Source organism: Papio anubis, chromosome 12 (assembly GCF_008728515.1).
Source record: "Papio anubis isolate 15944 chromosome 12, Panubis1.0, whole genome shotgun sequence".
NCBI classification, from domain to species: domain Eukaryota; kingdom Metazoa; phylum Chordata; class Mammalia; order Primates; family Cercopithecidae; genus Papio; species Papio anubis.
Genome location: NC_044987.1, coordinates 78,714,830 through 78,737,611, shown reverse-complemented (window position 1 = coordinate 78,737,611; position 22,782 = coordinate 78,714,830). Strand labels below are relative to the sequence as shown.

The 22,782-nt window shown below is 45.4% G+C and overlaps 1 protein-coding gene and 1 long non-coding RNA gene across 2 annotated transcripts in view; one reads left to right on the top strand and one right to left on the bottom strand.

The window, feature by feature from the left end:
* The window catches only part of NAV2 (neuron navigator 2), a 768,631-nt gene that overhangs the window by 699,912 nt on the left and 45,937 nt on the right, over positions 1-22,782 (bottom strand). The gene's annotated exons all lie outside the window — the stretch shown is intronic.
* Positions 19,332-21,574, top strand: LOC103877620. The gene is made up of 3 exons (XR_004177647.1): positions 19,332-19,411; positions 19,637-19,724; positions 21,496-21,574. It is a non-coding gene; the product is annotated as an uncharacterized LOC103877620 (long non-coding RNA).

Genomic DNA, 22,782 nt, shown 5'->3' with positions numbered 1-22,782 from the left:
CTTGCCTCCCTGGCTTCAGCCCCCTTTCCAGTGGAGTGAATGGTTCTGTCTCTCTGGTGTTCCAGGTGCCACTGGGATATGAAAAAACCTCCTGCAACCAGCTCGGAAGACCCCTGGTTTTCTTTCCAAGCTCTAGTCTATAGCATAAGCTGTGTGACCTTGGGCAGATGACTTCACCACTTTCAGCCTCAATTTCTTCATCTTTACAATCTTGATAGCAAATACATGCCCTTTCTACTTCATAGATGCTATACCAAAAACGAGATGCCAGTTGTGCAGATGCTTCACAAAATGAAAGTGCACCAAGCAGGGCATATCCAACAGCATGGCTACGCTCTTGATTAAGTCACATCTCTGGCCCTCTCCTCACCCAGGTGGAAGGGAACAGTCTCCACATACCCTCTCCCCAATCCCTATCCCTTAGAACATTATCAGGGCACCTTGAGATTGAGATAGCAGCCTCTTGATAAATAATAAATGGGACACAACCAGATGAAGGATAGCTAGAAGAGATTTACAGGATGTGGAAGAAAGATACTCCAGTCACAATAAATAAATGACTCCAGGTCCTCTGTGTCTCCAGGGTCTTGTAATAATGGAGAAAGCCCATAAACACAAGTGAGAAGGGGAAGGAAATGCTATTGGTGGCATGGGTGTAGAGAACATAGTCTGGGTACTTAGAAGATCCTTTAAACTCCCCATAACCCAGTGGCTTTCAATGACTTCAGGAGGTCAAAATTAGCTGACAAGGTGGTCAGAACTGAAGTACCTCCTGCTGCTAATGCAGTGGTAGTCCCCGGAGCAGCAGCATCACCTGGGACCTTGTTGTGGCATATTCTCAGGCTTCACCTAGCTGTAATGAATCAGAAACTCTGGGGGTGGGGTCAAGCAACCTGGCCTGGGTTTGAAAAAGGCCTCCAGGTGACTGGCATGCCCGTGTGTGCCAATTGCTATGCCAACGCCCTGGAGGAAAGCAAAAGAAAAGGGAGATAGGGGAGCCTTTCCCATGTGACAGAGGTGTCCCAGGGTCCCTCTAGCCCCAACAACATGGGTTCCCTGTATTTCAGACTAGCTGAAAGATTTGATTTCAGAAGAAAGATTTGATGTCAAGCTGCTCTCTGCACACATCCGTGATTCCCTTCATTGACAAACAAACAAACAAAAAATGAACAATTGATCCTGGAACCCAAGCTGAGCCTTGAGAATAGAGGCTCAAAACTGCAAACAAGTATTTATACCTGCCTGCCCTTCTTCTTCCCGACATGACCCCTGGAAACACCGGCTGCAGGGATGAATCTCATGAAGGACACACAGAGTCCCTATCTCCTATGGCATGTCATTCTATCTATTATACCTTCATTAGTTATGTTTTGCAAGCTTTTCATTTTAACATAAAGAAAAAAATGAGAATATCCTATAATGGGAGTCATCAGAAGCCTCAGCACAATGTAGTGGCCAGGAGTACAGATGCTAGAGCCAAATCCCCTGGGTTCAAATCCCAGCTTAGCCAGATAATGACTGCGTGGCCCTGGATAAGTTAGTGAACCTCTCCATGCCTCAGTGTCCTTATTTGTAAAATAGGGATAATAACTGCTACTTAGTAGAGTTGGTATGGAGATTAAATGAATTCGTATTTGTAAAGTGCTTAGAATAGTGCAGGGTACACTTAACATTATTTAAGCATGTGTTGAATATATAATCAGGCAGCGCTTAGATGGAAACCAGCAGAGAGTCAGAATGAAATTCCATATGAAAGGGAAGATGAAAGGAAGGAAAGGGCCCAGATGAGGAAGTGAAACAAAAAGTTTGCCACCTTTATAAAGCAGCTAAGCCTGCCCCTGCGTGTTCCATTGCTCTCAGAAAGGTCCCCATTACTCGGGGAGGACCCCCTCTGTCTGCCCCCTTGAAGCAGGGCAGGAAATGGGTAGGGTGGAAAAGCAGCTCCACAAAGGATTGGCAAGGAGAAGCTGTGGATATCGTGGGGCCTCACCTAGTGGGGTCTCACCTAGTGGGGTCCTGTCTCCTGGTTACAGTAGACCAGGAGAGCTTCCCAGAGAAGTTCCTAGCCCCTAGTCTGGGGCCAGAGCTCCCACTCCTTCCCACTGAATCCTGAGACCCCTGTCTCAGCCCAGAGTACTCAGTCATTTCTCTCCAATTCTGGGTGGGTAGATTAAAAATCCCAAACTTTGGTATCAAACAAGACCTGGGTTCAAATACCAGCTCTACAACAGACGATTCGTGTGACCTGAAGTGAGTAGCCACCCTCTCTGAGTCTCAGTTTCTTCATTTTTAGAATGGAGACAGGGCCATAAGTCAGCCTCCAAGAGTTTTGGAGAGAACTAAATTAAATAGTGAAGGTGAATCCTGGGGCACAGTACCTGCAGCATCACGGGAGCTCTGTGGATATTTGCCGAAGGAATGAACTACAGAAAGGCCACTCAGACCAGACAGTCGAGGAGTCCTTCTGCTGACATACTTCACCATTCCCCTTACAAAGGACAGGCCTCTAGTACTGCATTCCTTCTTTCCCTCTCAACCTTGCCAAGGCCCCTCCAAGCAGCCAAGGGCTATCTAAATCCAAGAGATGGAAGGAGAAGAGAGAGCTTCAAGACTCCACCCACCACCCAAGAACAAGGCTGAGTGCTTAGAGAGTGACTGGGAGTGATGAGAAGGTTCAAAAAGAAATCAAGTTCTGTTAATGAAAGATCAGAAAAGCAATACTTAAATTAGTCTCCATGTTTTGTTAAATCTGAAAATCACATAAAACACCAGTGACTGAGGAAAGGATTCTTTTCTTTCTTTCTTTCTTTCTCTTTTTTAAACCCTCAAGCATCATTTAGACTTTTGCATTTTCAGAATAAATCCACCATCTTTCTAGTTTCCCAAAGGCTTGGCTGACACGGGGTGGGCCAATGATTTGCTCCCCAAGGGAAGCTGATGTTCCCAAAGGGGAAAAAAGAGGCATGTGATTTACATGGCTTAATATACTCATTAAGGACTTAATTGGAATCACTTTGCCACTGATCCTCCAGCAGCCCCCTTCCCCCCACCCCCCATTTAATTAACAGGGTAACCTTTAGCTTCACAGCTCATAAAGAAAGCCAAGTATGAAAGAGGGAACTCTATCCACTTCCCCATCCTGATCCTACCATGTGGCTTAACCCCAGTGGGACTCCTGAGCTCTCGGGGCAGGGTGGGGGGGCTGTCTTCAGTTTGGAGTATTAACATCCCCCCACCACCACACACACACACACAAAGAGGCTGCAGAGTCTGCATCAGCCAGGCCCAGGCCCAAATTCCAGCTCTGCCATTCACTGGCAGTGACCTTGGGCAGCATTCTTAATCTCTTTCAGCCTCAGTTTCCTCATCTGTAAAATAGGGATAATAATTCAACAGACAATTTACAAGGTTGTTGGGAGGTTCAAGTGAGTGCAACATTTATTGTGATCTCAGCACAGAACCTGGAAGGCAGTAAGTACATATCAAAGGTTTGCACTTTCCTTTTGTCACTAAAGTTGTGAGGATGGAGGGTAAAGAGTTTTGAGGTAGCAGGACCTGAACTGCCAAGCGGATTCCCAAACAATGATGCATTTTCATTTTGCCTTGATGGAGACACAAAACAGTTTATGGGAAACCACATACAATATTTCTAGCAAAAATTATTTGGAGTGACTGCACACAGTTACCCAAATGTAATCAAAGTCCAGAACATTTTAGCTCCTTTCCATGATCTCAATGGGTCCGCTGTTCCCCTCCCAACCTCCCGGTTTCCTGCCCTTTCCCTGCCCACTTGCAACGTGGAATATAAATAATTAATGCTCTCCAATTACCTAAGCCAAAAATAAATAAAGCTTCAATGGTGTATTGGATTTCCACACAAATCCACCATTAGAAAGAGGATGCATCCCACGTGCAGGTGTCTGCATCTCGAAAGCCATTTGTGATGGGGCCGCTCAGTGGGTACCAGGGTTAGTTAAAGCTCGCTTCATTACAGTGGCATTGGGGCAGATGGGAACTGACGGCGCGGGGCTGTTTTCATAGGGAAATGTGCACAAAGTCCCAGGTCAGCACGGTGATAAATGGGCTTGCCGACAATTTGCTGGGAGTACGCATCTTGGGGGGCTCCTGAGGTCATGAAATGTCTGCTGTTAAGCTACACAATTTTCTTTACTTATCAGTCCCAACCACATCGCAGACACATATTTGAACAATGAAACAAAGGACAACACACATTATCATGCCCCAGCCGGAGAACGGGAGCGGCGCTAAGCCAGACGATGTTGATTGGACAAAGCCTGGGACACACAAAATGCCGAGTGTGGAAGGGAAAGAAGGCTGGCGATCGCTTTTTAAGGTAGCAAGTTGGAAGAGGGGCATGCAGGGGCTATGGGTGGGTGGGGAATTCTCTAAAGAATACAAGTTCCAAAGGCTGAAGTCACCTGTGACCACGGGGCCTCAGTGGCTGGCTCCAGTCTCCACACAGCGGCCACAGAGATTATCTCCAAAATGCAAATCCCATTGTCCAATGGTGAATGTCAAACTCCTTGGCATGCTTACAAACCCTCCTATGTTCTTGCGCCTGTTTACACCACCTAACTCTGCTCCCACCCGTATTCCACCCTCGGGCTATATCTGCAGGCCTTTGCACATGCCATCCTCTAGCTCTGTCGTCCTTTATGTCTCAGCTGAGATTGGCTTCCTCCAGGAAGTCTTCCCTGATCACCATTAAGTTGGAATTTGGTGCTCCTTGTCAGCCTATCTCAGCATGGCTCTGTTTAGCTGTATTGCTGATGCCTTGGTCCCTGCCTCTAGACTCTAACTCTTGTTTGTGGTCTTTCCAGTACCCTGCAAAATTCCTGAAACACAGTCGATGCTCAAAACTATTTACGAAATGGATGAGTAAACAAGGAGAAAGAATCTTTGCACTGGCAGGAGGCAGCAGTCCTAAGTGGGCCACACACACATCCTGCCAAGTAGGGTCAGGACCCCCATCTCCTCCCTGCTTCCATCCAAATGAGCCTCCATCTGGCACCAGGAAGGAGAGATTAAATGAGTTAACAAAGTTAAAAGCCATACAGGTCCCAAACACAATCCCTGAAAGAGAGTTTGGAAGTTACCCCAAAATAGGGGAGTAGAAGTGGGCATGGAATTTGATGTATGGCCCAGAAGTTTGGAGTCAGAGAGATGAGAGAGAATCAGGAGCAGACAGGAGAAGAGGTGATATTAAGGAATTTCCTTAAACAATCATGAATATATGCTGCTGCGTTCGTGGGTGAGTTTCAAGGGTAAGAAACTAAGCAGACCCTATTGGCTATACGGAGATGGGGCAGGGAGGCCCAGATCCTCTACAAGCCTGTGTGATGACAGAGATTCCAAGAGAACGATAAGCTTAGTTAATTGAGAAAAAAGAAGGCTGGATGAGGGGAAAGAGGATGAGTCTCCTAGGGACATGAGCCCATCTCAAGGGAACGTATAACTTCGCTGGGGGGCAGGGATACCAGAGAAGTATCAGCAAGTCCCTGAGCAGCCCAGCCTGGAGGAGAGAGAACAATGGCTTCGGTTCTGTCTACCCCATGACTGTAGGCCAAGTCACCTGCTGTTTCCATCTTCCCTTTTCCTCTTCTGGAAGATGCTGTCCTGCACAGTTTGCTTAGCATCTTGCCGTTCTGCACGGTGCTTCTCCATTTGTGTTGTTTAATCTCCTCACATCCTATTAGACAGGACCCTCATTTAGCAGATGAGGAAACTGTGGGTCAGAAAAAATAGAGCCACCTGTCCAAGCTCACCTAGCTAGTAGGTGGCCATGCTCAGATTTAAACTCAGGATGAGTCCACAGTGTGTTCTCCCTCCAGCCTAGCAGGCTGCCAGGTGGCACAAGTTTCCTGCCAGCTGTAACCTGGGGGGAGAATACAAAAGCCAAGCCAGCCTGGGTTGACACAGAAGTAGACAATACGCTCCACCTCTCCCTACCTACCAGGCACCTCATAGCTCTTTCTTGATATTTATTTCTTTGTACCCAGCATCAAATTACATTATCCCTCCCCTCCCCACCCACCAATGCCATGCTTCTCCTACTCTGTCCCCATGACCCTGTCTTGTTTACCAAATTAGCAATCCAAACCAAGACAGTTATGGGTGATGACTGTGGCATCCCTCCTAGATAACACTTCGGCCTTTTTGCAGGGGTCTTTTTGGAGACCCAATGCTTTTACCCAAAGGCCTAATAAGAGTAGAGAAAATGAGAACAATCATGTTCCCTGATCCCACTCTGTGCTGGGCACATTCACAGATATTACAAAGCAATTACTGTCAATCCCATTTTACAGATGAGGGGACTGAGACCTGGAAAGATTTAATAACCCAATCCAATGTAAAAGTCAGGAAGTAACAATACTGCTTTCAATCTAAGCCTGTCTGAATCTCTCGGTGTCAAGCTGTCTTTCAACAGCATAGTGTTTTCAAGCACCTCATGAGTATGCAGGGGAGACGGATGGTTTTCTAACAGTATACAGAAGGAGGGATTCTCAGGACACACACACCTTTCAGCAGCCTCACATTACTCCTTCGTATTAAGATAAATACAGCCCTGACTGTGGAAAGAACTCAGTGGAGAACAGAAGCAACTGCTACAGAAGGGAAGGGATCATTTATCATGGTGGGGAAGACGAGAGACCCAGGTGGGAAAGGAGAAGGGGAGGGAGCCAGTCCAATGTCAGAATTTGGGTGAAAAACAATCAATATCTGGCAGGCACCTCCCAAACATCTGCTTCCCTATTTGTTTGGAGAAATAATGATCTTGTTCCTTTGCATGATCTCCCCATCTATGAAGAGAGCCCACTCACTTGGCAGCGTGTATGCCTGGCGGTCAAAGACCAGCAGCCTTCATGTACTTGTGAATGAGTTTTCCTTTTCTTATTCATGAGCGCTGAGAGGCATCAGGATTCTGGGCTTTTCTAAGACAGTTAATATTAATTCCTGACTTCCACGGACCAGGGACAAAATATTTATGAAAGTTAGCTGCCTTTTGCTTCTGTCCTTGGTCCACAGTCCTTGTCCACTGCCTGGTATAACTGGAACTTCAGACAGAGAGCACAGAGAGGAGGGAAGGCAACCAGCCACTTGGCAGTGGGGCTTTGAAGACCAGACAGATAGCCCTCCCAGATTAACACTTAAAAAAAGAAAAAAAAAAGTTGTTTTACCTTCCGTTCTATGATTCTCTGCTGAATAGGAGTGTGAGTTTAAAATTTAATCATGAATTCATTGGAAGGAAACAAATCAGAGAGTAAATGTTTAAGTGCAAAATTGCTGAGCTCTTGGGTTGTGATCACTCGATTTAGCATAAAAATTAAGAGTTAGTGTTTTCTGAGAGCAGAGACAGAGGTGCATTTACAATTTTTTTAAATGACAGATGTCATTAATTTTTTAAAAAATAATCTGATTTGCAATGCAGTATACCATATTTAAAAAGAAAGACTCACTGTTCAGAACCTCGGGTTAAAGCTGCAAAAACTATATCTATAAAAGCATCCACAGAAAGCTGAAGGTTGATTTCTCACTATTGGCCTCATGGACCAATGAATTCTGGTCTTTCCCACCCACAGTTCAATTCAGGAGGAGATGCTTATTCACAATGAGGCACTGCAGAGGTGCTGGAGAGAGGAGAACTCACCAGTAGTCGAAGATTCTGATGTGCATTCAGCTCTGCTCCCTTGCCAAGTTCAGGCCTTCCTCCTCTCTCACCTGAGCGACCCGGGAGCTCCTCACTTGGCTCCAATGAACTCCAAGAAACTCTCAACCTCAAATACAATGTGATCACATCGTTCACAATTGAAATCTTTCCATGATCTCCCCCTCCATGAAGAAAGCCTGCTCCCTTGGCAAAGATTATGCCAGGGCCCTGAGCAATTGGGCCCCCGACTTCTCCATCTCGTACCCTGTACTCGAGGCCTCCACCTTATTTTCACAAGGCCAACAGAATCTGCCCCCACCTTTGCCTGACCTTCTCTCACTGTCCCCTCACTCACTCCTCAGACTCTCCTCTTCACCATTTCCCAGGATGCTCCTACCTCGTGGCCCTTGCACACGACTGTTTCTCTATCTGGACCAGGGTCCCCTTAAAGAACCACGTACGCAAGGGAGTCTTCACTTCCCTCGGGCTCTGCACAAATGTCACTTAGCAGAGAGGTCTTCCCTGGCCACACTGTCTAAAATAACACCCCTTCCCCTAACCCCACACTCGATATCCCTTCCTCTGTTTTATTTTCCCCGTAGCACACACTTGTGGTCACCTGGCACATGACATCCATGCCTTCCCACACTAGAACAGAGGCTTCATGACACCAAGGACTTTGCCCGTTTTGTTCTCTGCACTATCTCTGTGCACATAACAGTGCCAACCACACACATTGTTGCCTCTCAATGAATATTGATAGAATGAATTAAGTGAACAAATGGCATCCCATTCTGTCTGCTGATCCCCACATTGTGTGCTGCTACATGCCTCCCTATCTTTGAACATGTTGTTCCTTTTACATGGGATGCTCTTCCTCGCATTCCTCTCGCTAGGCTAACCTGCCGCTTTTGTTTAAAGCCCCCTTCTCTAGGAAATTCCACGTGTCTTCCTACTTTGAACCCAGACCTGGTGAGAGTGCCAATTCTATGCCCCTTGCCAGCTCCTGTTATTGCACTAGAGTGTCATTGTTGGTATGCTTTGCTGTCTCCCCTGGGGCATGCTGACCTCCACTCCAGAAAAGTGTGTTGGTTTTGCTATGTATCTGAAATGCCCAGCGAGGGCCTGGCACATAGTAGATACTTCATAAATGGCTACTGGTTCAACAAACAAATGATCATCATACTTGACATCTATTGGGCACTTGCTATTTGCCTGTCACTATTCTAAGCACTTGGCAGAGATTAATTCATCACCTTTTAACAACCCATATTTCAGATTTGGAAGCAGAATCACAGAGAGGTTAAATAAGTTGCCCCAAATTCACACAACGTATGTGGCTGAGCTGGAGTTTGCACCCAGCTCTAGAGTCTGGACTCTTAACCATCACTCCCGATTGCATTAGTAATGAATGAATGAGGGATAAATGTTGAACCTTAAGTAATATTCTTTTTTCTCCTCCTTTTCCCTCTTCTGTGTTCTTTCTGTTATTCTTACTCTCTCCTGCTCCTTACTCATACATCCAATTCACAGGTATTTGTTGAGAACCCACAATGTGCCAAGCACTGTGCTGACAGAGAGGTAACTACAGTGAACAATGCTCACATGGAGACAGATGCTACTTAATCACAAGAGTACACACGGACAGATCATAACAAAGACTATTCATTCTGCATTCATTTTGTTATCCAGTAAATGTCTATTGATTGTCTACTATGTGCCAGGGGTTGTTCCAGGTACTGGGGATAAAGCAGTATCTATTTACACTCAAATAGATCAAAAATAAGTAAACAAATAAATGGAAAATTTTCAAAAGCTATATAAATTACATAATAAGTGTAATGAAGGGGTAAAAATCCAGACTGTGAAGGAAATACACAAAGAGCTACAAAAGCATATAGCAGGGGACCTTGCGCTAGACATACAGTGATAGAAACTAATACTTACAAAGTGTTCACTGTTTCAAACCCCTGAGCTCTGCATGTATCAGCCCGTTTATAATCACCAGGACTCTATGCAGTGGGTGCTATTGTTATCCTCATTTTACACATGAGGAAATTTAGGCACAGAAAGATAAGTAACTTGCTAAAGGTCAAACCACTAGTAAGTAGCAAACCTAGATTTGAACCAGGTGGTCTTGCTCCAGAGTCCATGCTCCTCAGTACATTGCTAAGAGAACAGCTTCTCCTGCCATATAGAGAGGTGACCTTAGGATGATGTGTCAGGAGCTGTGTGACCCTGGGTGGGCCACTACCCCTTTGGACTTCAGTATTCTTGAGTTAAAAATAAGACTACTGGACTAGACCAGAGTCCAATGTCTTATGTAGGGAATGAGGGACACTTAGAAATCACGTGAAGACATTTGTGTACATGTGAATGTGACATGTTTCTTAAGTGTGGCACTGCAATTTAAATTAAATTTTCAGAGTGGTCTGTGGCCCCAAAGGAGTGCAGTAAATTATTCCTTCTAGAACTTAGTGTTCCATGAAATATACCAAGAAACATATCTTGTGTGCTTTTGTATGGAATATGCCATGCTCATGTTCAGAAGAATGTAAATGTATACGTAGTGCTCCCTGCAGAGTGGGTGAATCCTGAGTCGATTTTAAATAGTTTTCCCTGCATCTTCTGGATTACCCTTTCTTCCTTTGATTTGTGATCATTCCTCCTTCAACTGCATCATTCTCTACATTGAAGATCCAGACATATCCCTCCCCGGCTCTAATGTCTAAGGCCAAATAAAGCTTGGCTGCACAGTTGTGATTTCATAAATGTGCCCAGTAAATCCAACAGTGAAACATTTTATTAGGTGGGAAATGCCATACATAAGTTATTTATTTGCCTATCAACACCAATAAGACAGCTTCATTTTACAGGGGTACAGTTGGATTCCAAGTCTGGCAACTCGTGGCTGCGGGCATAGTCAGTGGTATTTGGTTTTGTCTTTATATTTTACATGAATATCCCAAAGAAAAAGAAATTTGGTCATTCAATGCTTTCGTTTTAAGTCACTTAACATTATAAGTATCTTTCAATAATGCATTAACATATAAAATATATTCTTAAAGACAAACAGAAAGAATTAATATTTTATGGGCTACAACCCACAAACGTCTCTAGAAGCACTGATAGCATTGATTATTTCCTAAATCCATTAGGCTCTATTTTGATCTCCCATGGCTGGAGACAGTCTGCTCTGTGGTAGGAGTTATTTTAGCAGCACAATAATTTAGAGGGAGCCAATGTTTTGATGACCTTCAGCTTTTGACACCAAATGCTAAAGAAGCTCCAATAAGAAGACAAGACTCCTGGCTCACCCCCACCAGTTGCCACAATTACATACTAGCTGGTCAGATTAGAACTGCCCTTCTGTGATGAAATCTGAATTAATCAGACATCAGTCTGGTCCAACTAACCCACCAAAAGGTCAGCTTGGAGCCATTTTCCATCAAGATGATGATAATGATTATAATAGCAGCAGCTATCATTTATGCAATAGATAATGTGCATCCTACATGGCCCTAGGGATCACTGCTCACATCATAGGCTAGAAGATGACAGTAGTGTCTTGAAGAAGGGCACCTTTTTCTAATTCTAATTCTTACCTTCTAATGACATGCGAGTTAAGAGTCATTATCCCCATTCTACATTTAAGGAAGGAGACTTAGGCAGGTGAATGACCTACTCACTACCATACAATTAGCCAGGGTGGATGCTAAGACTCAGTCCACCTGGTTTCATTTCTTGTGTTGTTTTCCTGGCACTATGGTGGACAACACACAAGTTGGCTGCTAAGAGGGACTGATGTGACTCCAGGAGATTGAAGGAAGGTACCAGCTGGAACAGATAGGAAAGCCAAGGTAATGCCTCCTTATCATCCAGTTAGGACCTTCACAGCTGGCAAAGCCCACCACCAGAGGCTCTACCTGGAACATAGCAGGGAGATGGAGCCCCACTCCATTGATGAAGATAACGTATCTTTCTTTTCCTTGTGACTCCTTACGTCTCACATCCCGTCGGATTTTCCAAAGCTCTTACTGAATTGAACCCTAACGTATAGGGTTTGTCTCTGCCGTAAGGAAGTGTTCAGTCTTTTTCCAGCCTACCCCCAGACACACTTTCCTACACACTCCCAGTCCCCACAACTCCCTGAAAGACTTACGGCTTCCTGAAGGCACTCTGCTCTTTATAATAACTGCTGTTCCCTCTTCATTCTTTCCCATATTCTCATAGTCTCCTCCCACCTGCCTTTAACTATGAATAACTCCTGCTCAGTCTTTCAGACCTAGCTGAAGCATCGTCACTTCCAGCAATCTATTCCTGAAGCCCATTTGACCCCAGGCTGGGTAAGGGGCTTCTCTTCCATACTCCTAGAGCCATCCCATCAGAGAACCCCCCAACGATCTAGGTGCCAGGAGGGGCAGCACCCTATATGTGGTAAAGGGTTAGCTAACTTCAGAGTCAGGCAGACCTACCCAGTTTCAGTCTCAGCTTCACCACCAGCCCTGGGCATTTTAATCTCTCTAAGCCTCAGTTTTCTCACCATAAATGGAGTTGATCATAGCAACTACAGTTGAGGATCAATGACATAATACACATTAAGCACTTAGCACAGGGCCTGCCATCTTAACCATGCAGTACTGAGGGCATGAGGGGGCTCTGACCCCCATCTGTCCACTGCTCCCACACTGTAGGCTTGTGGGATCTGAAGGCAGGATCCTTGTCCAGTTTCTCTATGCCCCCTGTCCACCTACACTGGGCCTGTACAGAGAAAACTGATCAGTAAGGATTTGCTGAGCTGCACAGAATTGCAAAATATGGGCTAAGGAGTAAATCCAATCTCTGACTTGTAGGAGAGAAGGAAGCCGCCTGCATTACTACCCGGGGAGATTAGCATACTAGTAGTGTCAGAGCTGAAATAAAGAGCTGCTGACTCTCCAGGTTAGAATCTGACTTCTGAAGGTGGCAGGGAGTGCAGCGTGGGTTCTGATTTTTTCTTGCAAAATTCATCACAGACACTCAGCCTAAGACACAGGGGAAAACAGAACTGTGTTTTGACTTTTAATTTATCTTCTTAATATCCACTTTCTCGTGCCCTGGAACAGGGCCAACAAGTCTCAAAGATCACATTTCACCAGCGACCTTGAAAGTGTGATTCAACATCTCTTTTTGCAGTAATAAGATCTTTTAACCGAAAGTGACCATTTTATGAGGCTGATGCATTACAAAAGAGCCAATAGGCAAACTGAAGCAGAGGGTTATTAAAGCCCTGGGAAAAATCAATGTGCTCTGAAGCCAGCCTCCAGCTGCGACTTAAGCAACAGTGACCCTGAGTTCGGGAAAGGTGTTTGCCAGGAGCTGAGGCTGCGTCCAAAAATACTGTGCACCCACCAGCTGTGAGTGTGTCTGTAGGGGGAAGGAGGGGCCCGGATCCCCAGCAGGGCAGGCTGCTGCTTGGGAGTGGGAGATTAATGAATGCTTCTTAATCCCAAATGATGGGTGAAGTCATAATTAAGGGGCTGAGCAAGAACTGAGAGTCAGAAGGGAAACTGAGGTTCAGGAAATTAGGAAAGGACACCCAGAAGGTTGGAGAATGAACGCAGGGGTCAGAAGTCCCGACAGCAGAGAGGGTGAATGGAACATAGCAGGGGCTTGGTGGACCAACAAGTGTAAGTGGGGCTGATACCACAGGTTCTCTGTGGTGGCAGAAGCATGGTACATGGGAAAGCCAGCTATGTTTAAAGGGACAGAGACAGGCCGATGCAGGGTGATGTAGTGCAGATCTGTGTCCCTGCCCAAATCTCATGTTGAAATTTAATCCCCAGTATTGGAGGTGGGGCCTGGTGGGAGGTGATTGGATCAAGAGGGTTGATTGCTCATGAAAGCATTCGCACCATCCTCTCGTTGCTCTCCTAGCAATAGTGAGTACGTTCTCTAACATCTGGATGTCTAAAACTGTATGGCACCTTGCTTTCTCTCTCTTGCTCCTGCTTTCCCCATGTGACATTCAAGCTCCCACTTTGCCTTCCACCATGATTGTCAGCTTCCTTAGAGGCCTCCCCAGAAGCAGATGCCAGTTATGCTTGCTATATAGCCCGTAGTATTGAGTCAATTAAACCTCTTTTCTTATAAATTACCCAGTCTCAGGCATCTCTTTATAGCAATGCAAGAATGGCCTAATACACGGTGGAAGCCAGCAGTGCCATCTCCCCAGCCTGTTTCTCCAAAAGCCATCCCTCTTGGCATCAAGGCTTCTGGAGTACAGCGATGCCAGCTACTATCCCTGTTCCCATCACATAGAGGCACTGCTGCTGCCCTTCCTCCTTTTCTCTTTTCCCCTCCCCCACTGCAGCCCAGTCAGTCTCAGAGCTGTATGGGCTCATGCTTAGCATATGCAGTCCAGTCCTCCCGGTTTACAGACGGGAAAACTCAGACCCAGAGTGGAGACATACCTCACCCAGCCATGTGGCAAGAGAGCAGCTAAGCTGAAGCTTGACTCCAGGCCTCTTAAGCACTGATCTTTTCTCTGTGACATATAATTTAGAGGTCATTTTTATTCAAGGTGAAATTTTAATCTATTTTTTATTATAAAACCAATACTTGCTTGTTGTGACAAATTCAAATTAAATATACATGCAAAAATAATAATGAAATGTAAAGATGATGTGCCTCCTCCCCTACCCAGCTTATCCATAAACACATGTACCAGAGGTAACCACTGTAACAGTTTGATAAGCTATGGGAGGTGTTTACAGCTCCCTTTCAGGAGGCAGACACGAGGGCAGTATTCCCTACACACACACACACACACACACACACACACACACACACTCCCAGAGAATCTAATTCTCTCCACAGTAGCTCTGCTAAGTGGTCACCCAGTCCTGACTCATGTCCCTCCAAACTGAGAGAGATCATTACCTCTGGAAGCATCCTGTCCGCTTTTAGATAGTTCTAGTGATCAGAGAAACCCTCTTATAATTGAAGGAAAACACCTACCCATAGCCCTAGTTTAACCCTTTTGACACCCCTAAACATGTCAGTTCCCTCTTTTTATGGGGACCTCCAAGCATCTAAGAATAGTCCCCATAGCCCTCTGGGTTCTCTCCTGGCCATGCCAACCACCCCTGGTTCTATCAATGGTATCTGAAGAACAGGCTCAGGGCCACCTGTCCCTTACAAGCTTCATCCAGGGCTGGAGCCAGAGGGAACTGCAAGGGAGAGATACATTCATTACACCCTCAGTCCCCAATGGTCCCCATAAAAAGAGTAAGTGGCTTCCAGTGAATACACGTGAGCCTCACTTTAAGGGAATCCACCATATCTAAGTCCAAATGTAGCAGTCATGAAGGATGACTTGCCTGGTAGCATGTATTTTTGGATTCTTTTGGAAAATGAAAATTCTGTATTACTAGAGAGCTCTGGGGGCATTTAAATAAGCATCAAATTCCATAGTATCCACTGCCACACAAATATCTGGATCCCACTCCAAACATGAACTGGAGGCCCCATGGGCCACTCCATCAGTGTTCACCAAGTTCTCTTTATCAGTGAACAGCTAAGAAGGAATGCACCAGCAGAGAGCAGAGCCCGAGAACCAACATACCGTGGAGACCTCCCCACCCAGTGAGGTGCCAGGGGATGGAAAGAGTGGATGCTCCCTTCTGGAGATGCAACGGACTTCATGGATCTAGTAGGGTGGCCACCATAGGGAAGCCCCAGACAAGAGTAGAAGGACACAGATAGGGCATTCTGAATAATGTGCTACCTCTTCACAGAAAATGCACACTGTGTAGACACCCTCATGGGTTGTATGTGAGTCACAGTTCAAACGCCAACCTAAGACACGCCACTGGGCTGAGTCACGGTCTCACATTCCACATTGGGCCCCTGCTTGGGTTTGAATCCTACCTCCTTACTTCCTCACCATGCCATCTCGGATAATAGTACACACAGCTACTGGCTACAAAGTGCTCAAATGTTAGTCAGTGGTAGTAGTAGGTGCTTACTAAAAGCCCGTTGTTTTGCTGATTTAAAGATATCCTTTCTCCTCTGTATTTTCTTAACTGCTGAGACTGGTTATTCACAACAACTATCATCATTTATTAGGGATTTATTGGGACGTGCTGAGCAGGGCTCTAGGTACTTCATATGCATTATCCCAGTGAATGCTCACAAATTTCCAGGAGGGAGGCATTATCACCCATTGTTAAGATGAGCAAATTCCCAAGTCCTGCCTGAGGCCAATTCAAAACTCTCCTAGATTATGCTCCATAAGGAAGTGCAAGGCTGGGACAGAGACTCAGTTCTGCTACAGGAATAGCATCCTGTCTACTTTTAGATAGCTCTGTTAATCAGAGAGAACCTCTTATAATTGAAGGAACGTGTCTACACATAGCCCTAGTAAAGGGGGTCAGCAGGTAAAGGGGCAGAGGAGAGGGGGAAAAAGGAACAGAGACCATGAGGAAGGGAGGCAGGAAGAGGCCCAGTGGCAAGGACAGAGGCTGAAATCAATCCCAGAGCCATCAGTGTGCTTGGTTTGCTCCCAAGAGACATCCAGAAACCAGTAGCAAGTTCAGTGGCTCAGCCACTGTCCACTCCAAAAGCTTCCTCTGCCCTGAGGACAGTGGTGGGAAGGTCTGTCAGCCACCATCATGGTTCAGACTCCTGCAAAGATGATGTCTCCTTGGTCAGGACCTGGGCAGATGCACCTGCTTCTGAACAAAGGCAAGATACAGGTACTGCCCTGCAGAGTGGTGGTCTCAACCCTGTCTGGGCATTCTCCACAGACTAGGCTCTGGCTAGGGCAGTTTTTTCAGAAACAAGAGTCCTCTCTACATCCCAAGCACTCTGCACAGAGGAGGCCTTCAAAATGCATACTGAACAAACGTAAGGGCAAAGAGGGACAAGTACTATCCAAGGTAGCACATGTGTGGGCCCAACTGAGGGGCCTTCTCTTCCTGACAAATATCTGCGGACTGATGAACAGGAATGTGAATGCACTCACACATGCAGCATGCGTGCACCCACTCAGGTGTAGTCCTGGACTCACACATGCACATGGGCACATGCTCACAGGTGTGTCCATGGGAACACAGCCTCACTCTTCCTCATTTGTCCCAAACCACAGCACCAGAAGATTTCAAGATATTGTGTGAACCCAAAGCTATCCACACCTGGAAGGTCATTGGAACTGCTAATGTTCCCATTTCACAGATTGAAAAAGACCTCTGATGAGTGAGACTTAGCAGCTCAGTGGCTTCCTGCATTTTGGGCTTTATGGGATTATGTACTGGTCAACCACACACACTGCAGGTTACATTCAACCATTCCTTGGTTCATTCTCAGATAAGGACATCCTTACTGAACATGCGCTACAGCCCTGTGTGGTGTGGTGAGGCCTCAATCCCAGCCACATTTGCGCCTCTTTCAGGTCCTTATGCCACCACTCCCCACCCCGCTGGGCTTTTGCCCACACTGTTTCCTCTGCCTGAGGTACTCTTCCCTCCTGTTTCACTCATCAACGTCGCTCTGCCTGCAGATTTCAGCTCAGGAAAGCTTTGTCTCACCTTCTTGCCTGGGACTTTCCTTCCCCACAAGACATGTCACCATATCCCTGTTTGAACATGCCATGTCTGTGAGGCCCTGTCATTACTGCTGTCACTCCCACAAGACTCTAAGCTCTGAGAATACAGGAGCCATGGCTCCTCACATTGACCACTGTGCGCCCAGAGTCTTGGCTCCTTACATTGACCACTATGCACCCAGAGTCTAGCATGGGTATGCCTGGAATATAGTAAGTGTCCAGAAAATATTGGCTAAAGAAATAAATGAGTGAATGAATGCCCAACAACCCTGGAAACAGTCTCTTTTGGAGTTTTGGTTTTCCTTTTTAAATCAAAGGGTTTTTTCCCCCCGTTATAAAAGTACTATCTATACCTTAAAGAGAAATAGAAAGAAACTGGGAGATACCCTCCTTCCCAGGACCCAAAGTTATCCCTAAACAGTAAAATCATGAGGCACCATTGGGCAAAGCATGCAGGATGCTAAGGAGAATCAGTGACTTTCCTGGATATGAAGCGATCCATGGGAATGAAACCATGCTGAATGGCTCAGAGTTTAGCTTCCAGAAGAGACCTATGATGTTTCCTTTGACTTCTCATTTCACTCCCTTCCCCAAGTAAAGCAGGTCTTCAACATTGCTGCCTCTGAAAACGCTTCAGGTTCACAGTTTCCACATGGAAAGAGAAGTTTCTGATACAACAGTCTACATGAGTTTCACACTTTTACAAGTGAGATTTGACCAAAAAAAAAAACCTTAAGTTATAAAATCTCTTTTTAGAACAGAAGTAATAATATGGAGCCAAAAGTCTCTGCAGTCAGTACATTTCAAATTTAAGGCAAGCAATTTCCTACTGGGAAAGAAAAATAACCAGGCACAGAGGAGAGAGAAAAAAGAAGAAAATCCAAATTAAAAAGCCTAGAGGTATGTCCAATTCCATTGTCTTCTTCCTTACATTTTTGTCTACAAAAGGTACTTTTCATTTCAAGGAGAAAAAATAAATTTTAATTTGACAGCTGATATGATTTCTGTTGCAAAATTAAAACACATTTTGTCAAGGTTTGTTTGTTTCCAAAAAATGTATTTTTTATTGTCACACAATTTCATAGTACAGATATAGCTCATATTTTATAAGCCTTGTGTAACAGACAAAGGAATCCGCAGCTTCCCCTCTAAATCAGTGGAGCGCAGCAAGTGGAATGGGATGGAAGTGTTTTAAAGCTACAGATCAGACCAATTTACTTAACAGCTGAAGTAGAGGACAGAAGCTTCCAGAGCAAGCCAGCAGATTTTAGAAGCCTCCCAAGGTGCAGGAGGCACTGGGCTCAATGGCATACAGCCTGTCTGGCACCTTTATCAGAGGCCTTCTGGCCAACAGCATGAGAATAATGAAACTGATGGTCTTACTGTGTCATTCCCATGGCAGGATGGGCAGTGCAAAGCAAAATATTACAGTCCCCAGGTAATCAACCCATAAGCCCTCTTTCAAAGAGAAAAGAGGTATGGACAGTCTGGGAAAGGGGGAAGTATGACTTTAGGCTGCAGAGGTTAGATCATCCAGTTCACAGATCTCTGCCTGTGACCAGTGGCATAGCATATTTCACCAGGCAACAACGCACCAACAATGCTGAGTGACATCACTACTGTTTGCTAGCCTCTGGAATACCCATAGGGAGGCCATAAACAAGTTCAAATCCCTGCTCTGGCACTCACTGGGAATCTGAGAAAGTCACATATCACCTCAGAGTCTCAGTCACTTCAATAGTAAATGAGAAAGATAACATATTTCCTAAGGCTGTTCTTGTAACTGTGTGCCCAGCACTGTGCCTGGATTTACTGCAAGATCACACTTGAACCTCACTACAGCCCTGACCAGGTAGGAACTATGTGGTCGTTTTAAGTATGGCTGCAAATTACTTACCACCCTTCCCATCAAGAGTCTAATATCCCTCCCCTTTATATGGGCCAGGCTTCCAGACTCACTCACATTGAACAGAATGCTGGAGAAGTGATGCTGAGTGACTTCTGAGGCTAGGTCACAAAAGGCAGTACATTTTATGCCTGACTTGCTCATGCTCTCAGGATGCCCCCTCTTGGATCCAGGAACCACATTGTAAGGAAAGCCAGGCCACACGGACAGGCCACATGTAGCCCAGCTGACTGCCAGCATCAACCACCAGGTATGTTAGTAAGAGAACCTTCAGATAATTCCAGCTTCAAGTCACCCCAGTTGATGCTGAATGGAGCAAAAAGCAGAAAAAAAAAAAAAATACCCCTGCTGAGCCCTGCTCAAATTGTAGATTCCTGACCAAAATAAATGTCATTGAGTTAAGTCATTCTGTTGGAGTGGTTTGTTATATAGCAATAAATGCCTGGAACAAACTGTTATTCTATCTATTTTACAGATGAGAAAATCAAGGCTTGGATTGATTAAGTCATGCCTCAAACAGCTTGCAACAAGCACAGTCAGGACTTGAACGCAGCTGGCAAAGTGTATGCCCATACCCACTCTTCCATACTGCTTTCCAAGTCTGATTCTCCATCATCAAAGTTAAAGGAGAGTCTGAATAATCCTCAGTTCCTAGAAACCACTAATCCAAACTCTCCATTCTGTAGGCCTTCTAGTCAGGAGTTTAATGTATTCCTTCCCTTACCATGATTTGTAATCATTATTTATTTTTTAGCTTCATTTAAGTATAATTTTCTCAAGGATGGTCACATTAAAATAAACACATATGCAGGAGAGCTGGTTAATCACTGTGGGTTGAGCGGCTGGGTGGAGACATAGTGGGGGAATGAGTATTAGCATCTTCCATGTGCATGGCACTGTCCTAAGTATTTGTCAGTCAGTATTCTAGACACACTGGAGAAGAATAAACTCAAAAAGAAAAGTCACACTTGAGATTTAACTCCAGTGTTTGTTATAACACACAGTGTAAAATCCACCCCCCACCCCATTCCTGCCCTCTCCCACTGCCCCAAACCATACTAACAGGCATTAAAAGACTTATTACTTTCTTACAGCAATGCCATTAGCAACACCCAAATTTAAAATCATACCCCACTGTTCCTGCTACTTCCAGGGACACATTAACAGTGAATGTCTTGCCCACGTCAATATCCTCCTCCAATGTAAGGGGACATTATTCTCAATGTCATTGATAAGGTTTAAAATACTTGATCTCCTTTGAAATTCAGAGCATCAGAACTCACTGGGGGTTTAACCCAAGGGTGATGATGAAGTCATATGTGAGGACAATTTTTCTGTCAAAGGTGTGTGGACAGGGTGGTAGAAACCAGGCTGTGGGCTTTGGGAACAGGTGAAACAGCAGCTGGGAAGGAACAGAGGTGAGACACTAAGAAAGAACTGACTGGAAGCTAAGGGTGAAGCAGGGGGACAGGCCAGAGGCAGCTCAGAGGGGCTCTGACAGGGAAGGGGTGCCTCCTTGGAGGTGAGTGGTAGTGAAGACCAGGAGTGAGGTTTAATCAAAATGAGACCAGGGCAGCAGGAGGCAGTGTGAGCAATTATCACTACAGAATGAAAGCCTTGGGGTACAGTGACCCCCATGAAATGCTGGGCTCCTCATTTACTTGGCCTGGGATACCTACGGGCAAATGATCCTTTCTGCCTCTCAGCTTCTTCATTCTTAAGACAGGAATGAATTAGAGTAGCTCCTATCTCTTGAGTAATTGGAAGGGATAGTGTTATCACTGACCTCATAGGATCAATTAGATACTGCATTTAAGAACTAGGCACAGTGCCTGGCAAGTAGTTATTGGACAATAAATGGTAGTCATTCCTAACACTCACCAAACCCACTCCCATCTCAGGGCCTCTTGGTACATTTGGCTTCCTCTTCCCCTGATCTTCCAGTTCTTTCTCAGCATATAGGGTCTGCTCAGAGGTCAAGTCCCAAGAGAAGCCTTCTCTGACCATTTCCCTCCCCTCCCCTTCACCACTTACCCTACTTTACTTTCCTCATGGCAGGCAAACCAGAGGGGTTTCTCATTAGTCCTCAGTTATGAGACAATCCATCAACTCAATCGCCCTATTCCCTGACCATTTGGTTTGATGTTTCTTTCCCCCCAAGTGAAACTTTATGATTTATTTATTTATCTTACTTGTTTGTTGCTTCCGTCCAGGGTCTTCGTCTATATTGTTCACCCTTGAATTTCCCTGAATCCCCAGGGCTAGCACATAGTAGGAGCTCAATGAATGTTTGCAAAAGGACCAAATTCATATTTATTATTATTTTTCTGGCAGGGAAGCAGGATTAGGCTTTCAGGGCAGATCTGGGAGTCATCCACTGGGCTTCAAAAGCTGAGGTAAGGATATGGTGATCTCTGCTTGGAAAGACTTGAGAAACAGAAAACTGTGGACCCAGGACCATCCATCACGAAAGGCCACAGAGAGGGCATGGAAAACAAGTCCAAGGAGACCAGAACAGAATCATCACAGCATCAGTCCACCAGCACTCACACAGCTGGGCCCAAAAATAAAGCAATGACCATGGTGAGGACCCTGGAATTGACACTGTGCCCCTGGAGATTATCATGCAATCAGGCTTCACATGTAAACCATCCACAAATTTATGAGCCTACACAAACAATTCCTTCCTGGAATGTTTGCACAAATGGTGCAGATTACAAAACTCTAGCCAAATAACAAAAATATCACATGGCTAGGGTCACAGAGCCGTCTGGGCCATGAATAGAGGGCAGAGGGATTCTGCCTCCGAACTGAGGTCACAGTTTTGCTGGTCTGACCAGCTGACAGCTGAGAAGCAATGTAGGAACTTGGCCAGTCCTTCACCGTGCAGAGCTTAGCAATGTGGGCTGGGCAGGAGAATTTCAGGAAAGTTCAAGAGGCCTAGGCCAGCCACAGGAACACAGATGAGATGTCTGGGAACAGCAAGATTTAAAATAGTAAAGCACCAAAGACTCATAGTTCCACAAACATTTTTAAAGCACCCACTGTGTGCCACACATACATTGCACCGGCCATTCACACAAATTGTGGCATTTAACCCTTGTGGGGCACAACACAGTGAGTTGTGAGGGACAACACAGTGAGGCACAACTCCTTGTGAGTGGTTGTGTGATGGCTGTCCTTGATCTTCATGGTCCAGATGAGGATTGTGAGACTCAAAGAAGGAAAAGGATCTATTCAGCATCACAAATCTGGTGAGTAGGAGAACAAGATTCAAGAATAAGATTCAACGCCAGGCACTTTGTGTCCAAATTCTGTGTCCTGTCTGATATACTGCAGCAGCCTCTGAAATATAAGACACATTGGGAAAGTGCACTGTGCTTCCAATATGCAACTTAGCACATGCAGGTAAGTGGTAAATGTATTTATTTGCTTGTCTCCATAAGACTAAAGTCCCTATCTTAAAGGCTTCTACCTCCCTGTGGCCTAGAGCCCTGCCTTGTGCATAGCAGCTATTTATCCAATGTTGGTGAATTGACAAGCTGGTGGATTGACTGCTAGCAGACAGGATGGACAGTAAGCCAGTCACTGCTCACCCTCCAGTGGTTCACAGAGAGACAA